The following is a 9,374-nucleotide window of genomic DNA, read 5'->3' on the forward strand; positions in this document are numbered from 1 at the left end:
CGAAACCGTCAGGCATGTCCTTTGGGACTGCCCTGTCGCCGAGGGGGTCTGGTCGCTTGTGGCTGGCCTCCTCGAATGCTATGTGCCTTGGCTGGTGATGGTCAGACGGGACGTCTTTGCGTTTAGCGGGCTCCTACCACAACCAGTGCCTGTCCGCAAATGGAGGCAGGCCTGGAGAACGGTCTGTATAATCAAGACCGTCTTGTGGCGAGCGAGAACCAGAGGTTTCTATACCAGGGTATGGTTGGATCCTGGGCAGATATGGGGCATGGCCCAATCCTGCCTCCAAAGGTACAGGCTTGGCGACAGCCTGCGGGCGACGGGGCGGGGTGCTGGCCGCAACGATGCGTCAGGTGTGTCGTAAAGCCCTCCCTGGAGCGGAGAATACGGCCGGGCTTTTCCGTGGTGAAGGGGGGGGGGTCCCGCGGGAGGTTACTTCCAAATGTGCGGGCGACAGTCATGTGCAGCCGTAGTCCCTGACCGAGCTTGCCGCCCGGGCTTGGAAAGGTTGGGGGTGCTCCGGCAGGTGTGCTTGCGGGCCCTGTCGGGCGGTGATTCTCATTGGGACACTCACGCCTCGTGGGCAGCTCAGGGAGCCGGGGCCTTCCTTGTGGGGCATCTTCCGGGTGGGCCCTCCGGGGCGCGGCCTGGGGAGGGTGGGGGCAGTTGGGTTTCCTTTTGTTTTATCTTGATTTTGCCTTGGTTTGATTTTTATTTTCTTTCATTATTATTTCCAGCGGTGGGTCGAGCCCTCAACGTGTTTGTGGCTGCATGTTCCCGGCTGCGGTTAGCAGCCGGTTGTTGATTTCGGTATGCAAAGGAAAAAAGGCCCCTTGACCCTTATTGTTTTAAGGTGTCCCTTCTTTGGTTGTTTTCGGGGGGGTGGGAGGGGGGATAGGGTCTTCTTTCCTTTCTCCCTCCCCTTTGGTTAGTTAGAGTTAGGTGTCTGCTGCCTGGGGTGGGAGAGGGGTTTTTGGGGGTTTGGGATAGGGATGACGGACTTTGGTTTTTATGATTTATGGTTTATTGAATTTGATTTGATTTTCATTTTGGTTTTTGAACCTTGCTTTCTTGCGTTTTCTTGATCTTTTGGTTTGCTTTCTCTCTTTATTTATTGTTTGATATCTGGTTTCCTGGCTTTTGATTTCTTGGTTTTTGATTTTTCTGGGTTCTTGTGTGGTGGTGATGGTGATGGGTTTATTAATGGTTTGATTTTTCTGGGTTCTTGTGTGGTGGTGATGGTGATGGGTTTATTGATTGTATTTTGAGCGTGTTTTTTTTACCTTTTTTTATAATAAAAAAGGCCTCGGCCATAAAACTTGCTGGTTGCCGCAGCTAAGGTGCTGTGCTTGGTTGCATCGGCTCAAGAAGTGTCTTTCCGAGTTTTGGTACTCTCCAGTGAAGTCTTGGCTGTCCAGTGGGTGTGTGCATGTAACCGGCAGACGAAGGTAGGCCCTGCATCGAGTATGCGACGCCATTTTGTTCTTTATGTATGAATGGAATACGGACGCTGTTGTTAAATGGTAACCGCATTATGTGTTCACTGTCTCGGCAGAGGTACAGTTGAGTGTTTCCACCGTGTTCTGGGTAACCCCTGATCGCTTGTGAAAAGGGTATGTGATCTTGTTTTATGTCGTGTAAACAATTAGCGTTTTGTGTATAGTTGATTTGTATATTTATATTGGTGGGTAGTTGGGTTAACTTAAACCCTTTTGGGGATGCTTTTAAGTATGAGAAAGGTAATTTTATGTTTTCTTCACAGATATTTGTTCAGTGCTGTCAGCTGCTGTTCTTTTGATAGGTTTTATTTCTTGGCTGCTATTTGTCTTTTGGGATATTCTCAAGTTTAATAAAGTGGTGTATTGTGCTCTCCTACCAAACTTTCAAATAAATTCTATAAATTCGAAATCTCTGTTTGTTCATTTAATTGAACACTTACCTTTGGGGAATTGCCATCAAATTACTTATTTAGGGTCTCCCACCCCATATTGGAGAAGTGGTGTAGTCTCTAGACACACTACCAGGAGCCCTGGACTCCCCTGGGTGTCACATGAAATATCACATTGACATAAGTATTCAGACCCTTTGCTTTGACACTTGAAATTTAGCTCAGGTGCCTCCCATTTCTCTCGATCATCTTTGAGATGTTTCTACACCTTGATTGGAGTCCACCTGTGGTAAATTCAATTGATTGGACATGATTTGGAAAGGCACACACCTGTCTATATAAGGTATCACAGCTGACAATGCATATCAGAGCAAAAACCAAGCCATTTCATGTGTCTTTCACCGAGGAGAGGCTTCCGTCTGGCCACTCTGCCAAAAAGCCCAGATCGGTGGAGTGTTGCAGTGATGGTTGTCCTTCTGGAAGTTTCTCCCATTTCCACACAGGATCTCTGGAGCTCAGCCAGAGTGACCATCGGGTTCTTGGTCACCTCTCTTACCAAGGCCCTTCTCCCCTGATTGCTCAGTTTGGCCGGGCGGCCACTCTAGGAAGAGTCCTGGTTGTTCCAAACTTCTTCCATTTTAATAATTATGGAGGCCACTGTGCTCTTGGGAACCTTCAATGCAGCAGAAATGTTTTTGTAGGCTTCCCCAGATCTGTGCGTCGACACAATCCTGTGTCTGAGCTCTGCAGGCAGCTCCTTCGACCTCCTCGTCCTTATCATTGTCTGATTCGGGTGTTGGTGGTTCAGAGTGGACTTCAACTTGAATCCTGGGTTTAACAACCTACTTCCTACTCCTCCGTGGTGGCATTTCGGCTTGTAGTCGGCTTGAAAATAGCTTGCTATCGGTGACGACGGACCACGAGGCGGTATATATACTCGCCACGAACCCCCAAGTACCTGCGTGGTCACGTGATCTTGGCGGCGTCGTGGATTGGCCATGGCAGCATCGTGGCGGTTCTTGGTATTTCGTGTGTGTCTTGGGGGGTTCGTGGCTACTTCGTGTTCATTCGTGGCTCATCGGTCTACTTCATGGTACATCGTGGCCATGTCTTGTAGATTTCTTGGCATCGCCGTGACAGACTCGTGGTGGCATCGTGAAACATCGTGTTTATTTGCTTCCGCATCATCTTACATCACATTTTCGTCGTTCATCGTGGCTCTGTCTTAAACGGTTCGTGTTGTGGTCGTGTTGGTGTCATGTTATACCGTAACCATTCGTGAACATTCGTAGCACATCGTGACACATCTTCCTCAATCGTGGCAGATTTCTGCACCACTATCTCCCTCGAATGGTCACAAACCGTCACGACACTTACACGACGTGTCACGACACCACTACGACATTGCTACGACACATGACGATCCATGAAGACCGAGCAAATTTTTTGAACATTTCAAAATTAGCGCCACGTCGTAAAAGTGCCCACGACATGACTACGGCCTTTCCCGACTGCTCAGGACTTCCCCCGATTACATCTACGACACTCCCACGTCTCCCCTACGACTTGCCACAATGTTACATCGGCGCCAAATTCTTGAAAGTGGGAAAGGGGACTAACACATGACCTATGACGTCATGATTATTATTAAAATATTCAAAAGGAGGAGGCGCTCTTATGGTGAAAATTTCGTGTCCATCAGACCAACAGTTGCTGAAAAAAAAAATCATAATGATCGGATGGATAAGTGTTGTATTTGTCGAATGATGACGTCATAATGAAGGCACCGATGACATCATCATTAACATATCTTATTCCCCATGGGGAGTAGTTGACAATGAGCCAGGTCTCAATTTTTCCCATGGAGTGGTTTCAGAGATATGTGACTGGCTCTGGCAAAAGCAGACACTTAGGGGCAAAAATCAAAATTGAGATTTTGATGTCATCTGATTCCCCATGCTTTTCTCTTTCATTTGATATATACATTATTAGATGAATTAGATGAAAATTAACGAAGTTATGGTATTTTAATGACAATTATATTTTTGTTTAATCAACGGAGATAATTTGGTTCAAAGTTCACAATACAGTTCACACGCAAAAATAATGTGCACAGGTAGTGCTTTTCATTCAAACCAAACATGTATGTCAGGGATCTCCTTCGAATTACGATGCATGGCTCATCGTAAAACATCGAAATGTCACGATCTTCGTGACTTTCTGAGCACATTTCGAGACTGACATTTTAGATTCGTCGTCGAATTTCACAACTTTTCTGTTGTTTCTTGGGAAAATGTTTTGGTGCATAATAATCTGGAGAAGTTACTCTTTCTGTCCATATAAAAATCTCAATTTGGTCCCTGTGGTCATATTTTGACTCTTCGGCTTTTTCTCGCGAAGAGAAATGCCCCCAAGTGTCTGCTTTTGCCAAAGCCAGTCACATATAGAGCTGCGAAGTTTTTCCAAGATGACGCCTGTACCACGTGACATATGACGTCATAATAATCATTAAAATATTCTTCAGGAGGAGGCCCTCCTGTGGTGAAAATTTCGTGTCAATCGGAACAAGAATTGCAGAGAAAAAAATTCATTGTGATCGAATCAAGTGTTGATTCGATGAAGCAAAACAACGCAACAATGAAGCGTTGTACTTGTCGAATGATGACGTCATAATTAAGGTGCCGATGACATTATTAACATATCTTATTCCCCAAGCGTAGTACTTGACAATGAGCCATGTTTCAATTTTTTTCCATGGAGCAGTTTCGGAGATATATAGAGGTGCAACCTTTTTTCGATTTTTCAAAGATGGCGCCTGTACCACGTGACCTATGACGTCATAATTATCATTTTTTAAATTCCACAGGAGCAGCTCATATTCTGAAAAATTAGTGCCAATCAGACTAACAGTTGCAGAGGAATTTTTTTTTTTTTCATACTGATCAGATCAAGTGTTGTACTTGTCGAATTATGACGTCATAATTAAGACACCGATTACATCATCATGAACATATCTTATTCCCCATGGTGAGTACTTGACAATGAGCCATGTTTCCATTTTTCCCATTGAGCTGTTTTAGGAAATTTAGAGGTGTAACGTTTTTCCAAGATGGCGTCCGTACCACGTGAACTATGACGTCATAATTATGAATAAGAAATTCTACACGCAGAGGCGCTCCTATGGTAAAATTTCGTGTCAATCGGACCAACGGTTGCCGAGAAAATGAATTTTTAAAATGCAGACACGGCACACGTACGTAACTGAATGCCTAACCCCTGCTTTTCGCTTCGCGAGCACTGGGTAACAAGTCCAAGCCCCCACACAGAGAAGACAAACACACCAGCACAGAAACAGAGACTTTTGTGCGACAGAAAACAACTGATAAAGGAAGCGGGACAAGCACAACAATTCAATTAGAACTGCGCTCGGTTGAGTACATCTTCGTCAGGTGAACACTTACGTTTTGTATCTCACTGATATACAGGCTAAACCTCCTTTTTCTCAGCAAACACATATCCGACTGAGACAAAACTTTCAGGGTAGGAGGGACACTCATGCAGAACGTTTTTATGATAATTGTGACGTCACAGATCACGTGGTATGGCCGCCATCTTTCATTAAGCGCAAATAATTTAAAAATATTAATCAGAAACCGCTGAATGGAAAAATTTGAATCTTGGCACATTGTCAAGTATTCCCAATGGGGAACAAAAGCATAATAATGATGACTTCGTCGGTTAAGTGGTATACCAGACAAAAATGTTTTCATTGAATTCCTTATCCGAAAAATCTGAAATAGCATACAAATGATCTATGACCCATTTGTATTGAAATATTAAATTTATATCATAGATCACATGGTTTGGCAGCCATATTGGATTTAACCAAAAACTCAAAAAAAAACATCTTCGACTAAGCCACCAAAGCGATCGACTCTGAACATTACATGTGTCATCGGCTAGGCATGGCAGTTAAAAGTTGATCATGAAAACGTCATCGGTCACATGGTGTGGCAGTCATATTGGATTAAAACCACCTTTAGAGGCCATTGGATTGAAGGAAAATATTAAATAATTATATCTCAGATGACAATTGTAAAGTTTTGCATCAATAGTGTAAGCGGTTTCTAACACCACTGTTGTATATACAGTCACGTGAAAAAGTAGGTACACCCCAGATAAAGTTTTGACTTTTTCAACATATTTCAACATACAGCTATTTGATCTTCATTTCAACAATATTGACAGATAAAGGTGATATAAAATAACAAATATCATGAAACATTTACATTTTGTAGTCCATTGTATAATTTAAATAAACATAAATGCAAATTTCACATGTGGAAAAAGTTAGTACACCCCTACATTTATCACTCCTTCAAATACCTAAACTTAGAATCAGGTGCACCAGCTCAGGTGCAAATGATTAGAACATCGTTAGAGAGGACCTTGGAGGAACCTGTCTTATTTAAACCTCAGACATTTCGTTTGGTTTTCTCTTTGTTGTTGAAGTGTGCGGCGTCACCATGCCGAGATCAAAAGAGCTCTCCGAGGCCTTCAGAAAGAAGGTTATAGATGCCTACAAGTCTGGGAAGGGATTTAAAAATATCTCCAAACAATTTGAAATCAATCATTCGACTGTCCGGAAGATCATCTGCAAGTGGAGAAGATTCCGAACAACTGCCAACTTGTTCAGGCCTGGCCGCCCCAGCAAGTTCAGCCCGAGAGCAGACCGCAAGATGCTGAAAGAAGTCTCTAAGAATCCCAGAATGTCATCACGGGACCTACAGGTCGCTCTTGCCACTGTTGATGTCAAAGTGCACGAGTCTACCATGAGAAAGAAGCTGCACAAATCTGATCTACATGGGAGGTGTGCCAGGAGGAAACCTTTGCTGTCCAGAAAGAACATCAGGGCAAGACTAAAGTTTCCCAATGAACACCGAGGCAAAGACCAGCACTGCTGGAACAATGTGCTCTGGACAGATGAGTCAAAGGTAGAGCTATTTGGCCACAGTACCAGAAGACATGTTTGGCGAAAACCAAAGACAGCATTTGACCACAAGAACCTGATACTAACTGTAAAGCATGGTGGTGGAAACATTATGGTTTGGGGCAGCTTTGCTGCATCAGGGCCTGGGCAGCTCACCATCGTATAATCCACTATGAATTCTTCATCGTACCAGAGGGTGCTTGAGGATAATGTGTGGCCATCTGTCGGAAAGTTGAAGCTCAACCGAAGGTGGACCTTGCAACCTGACAATGACCCTAAACATCTATCTATAATTCCAGTAATCTCTGTGTGTATGTATGTATGTATGTATGTATGTATGTATGTATGTATGTATGTATGTCTGTGACCGCTGTTTCTCGACAACCACGGGTCCGATATACTTTAAACTTGCCAGGTATATTGCTGGGGACCCGAGGATGTGCCTTTTCAAGGTTTCATATTAATCGGAGAAGTAGTTACCGAGCTATGTCCAAAAAACGATTCAACCAATCAGAGAGCAGCGAGCTATCACGTGTGCCGAACGTGGCGAACAGACTCTGCCTCGGACGGCACATTTGAGAGCGTATTCATTTATTTCACGTTGGCAAACTATGTTGCCGCTATGTTGGCGTTAAACGATGTTTTAAAACTAATTAAAACTAATTTGCGATTCTTTCGCTTTCCTGCGCGTTTGTGCATGCTATGGCGATTTCTTTACCAAACTCCGCAAGCCGTTCGCTTTGGACCAAACCATTTCATGTAAATAGAGGGGGGGGGATTGTCACCGTACTCGCAAGCCGTTCGCTTTGGACCAAACCATTTCATGTAAATAGAGGGGGGGGATATAATTTTAGATATAGATATAGTACGGGCATGCCCTAGTACCAGTAAATCCACCAAGGAATGGCTGAAAAGAGAGAAATGGAGGGTTCTGGAATGGCCAAGTCAAAGCCCGGATCTAAATCCCATCGAGACGTTGTGGGCGGATTTGAAATGAGCTGTGCAAAGTGTGCATGCAAGAAACCCCTCAAACATCGCACAGCTGAAAGAATTCTGCATGGAGGAGTGGGCAAAAATTTCTCCCAGTCGATGTCAGAGACTGGTAGAAAGTTATAAGAAACGCCTACTTGAGGTTGCTTCTGCCAAAGGGGGCAATACCACCTATTAGAGCCAAGGGTGTACTTACTTTTTCCACATGCGAAATTTGCATTTATGTTTATTTAAATTATACAATGGACTACAAAATGTAAATGTTTCATGATATTTGTTATATTATATCACCTTTATCTGTCAATATTGTTGAAATGAAGATCAAATAGCTGTATGTTGAAATATGTTGAAAAGGCAAAACTTTACATGGGGTGTACTTACTTTTTCACGTGACTGTAGCTTGAAAATGATGATGATGTAGGTTAGGTGGTTTGGCATCCATCTTGGATAGAAAAACAAACCTTATCCAATCAACATGAAATTTCACAAGCATGATCCCCGACACATACATATGCAGAGTGCCCCCTTCGGTGCCCAGCGATGACATCGTGCAGCGGCTGTAGATTGAATAGGAAAGGAGCGGTGTACAAAAGTTTGGGTTGAATTAGAAGCACCTTTGTCGTTTTTATTGTATAGTTTTCGTAATTCTTAGGATTGCTCCTGAAACATTTATCGGTTTCTGTGAACCCACACGACGACGGAGGTTCATATCAAACTTGCATTGCTATTCCTGCACATTCCAGGTGGATTCGGAGGCGGAGGTGAAAGCTACGGACGAGGTCGTGGTGGAAGACGCTTCAACACGAACCAGTTCGGTTTTCAGGGGAGAGGTGCAATGCAAGGAAGTGGGTTTGGGAGCGACAACGGAGGAATGCATGGCAGTGGTACGAGTGATTTCGGAAGCACGAGGTCGATGGGTGGAGGCTCCGGGACGGGATATGGTCAATCTATGGGTGGCTTTGAATCCAGGCAGGTGGTGGTGGTGGTGGTGGGTTTTGGAACCAGGGAAACAGGTCGTGATGGTTCATATCAAACCTCATACTGCCTGTAAGTATAATCTGGGCCTATGCGCCGAGGCTGTAAAAGCATTTCACATCAGGCAATGATAACAGGCGAACCTGCCATTCTTTTGGCCATCCTGTTGAGTTAACTGAACAGTTTAATCAATTGTGGTGTTTTACGAAAAGGTGGTTATTTTCTTGAAGCTTTATTTTTGCAGACATTTGACATGCATGTTCATATTGGTTGTTGTTCAAAAGGGAACAAGATGTTCATTCAATGTTATTTTGTCATTCCTTTGATGTTAAACTTTGCGGGGAATTTTAAACCTCGCTCGCACGGTTCCACGACTGCCTGCTTCTCCATTTTGTTTGAAGTTAGTTGTAATTGACTGTAACTTTAGGAAAAGAACAATTGGGTGAACAATATAGAAACCTGAATGTAAACTTTTAAATGTATAGTTGTTTTTTTGTCACATTTTTTTGATTAAACAAACTGCTTCAAGTA

At 43.7% G+C, this 9,374-nt stretch overlaps 1 long non-coding RNA gene across 2 annotated transcripts; it reads left to right on the forward strand.

The window, feature by feature from the left end:
* Positions 1-304: 304 nt before the first annotated feature.
* On the forward strand, positions 305-9,374 carry LOC137422747 (uncharacterized). 2 transcript variants are annotated; one of them, XR_013622064.1, is made up of 2 exons: positions 305-4,566; positions 8,612-9,374. It is a non-coding gene; the product is annotated as an uncharacterized LOC137422747 (long non-coding RNA). The 2 variants fall into 2 exon arrangements; XR_010983586.2 differs by having other exon boundaries at positions 967-1,613.

The sequence above is a fragment of the Myxine glutinosa genome, chromosome 1, assembly GCF_964187855.1.
Source record: "Myxine glutinosa chromosome 1, kmMyxGlut1.1, whole genome shotgun sequence".
Classification (NCBI taxonomy): domain Eukaryota; kingdom Metazoa; phylum Chordata; class Myxini; order Myxiniformes; family Myxinidae; genus Myxine; species Myxine glutinosa.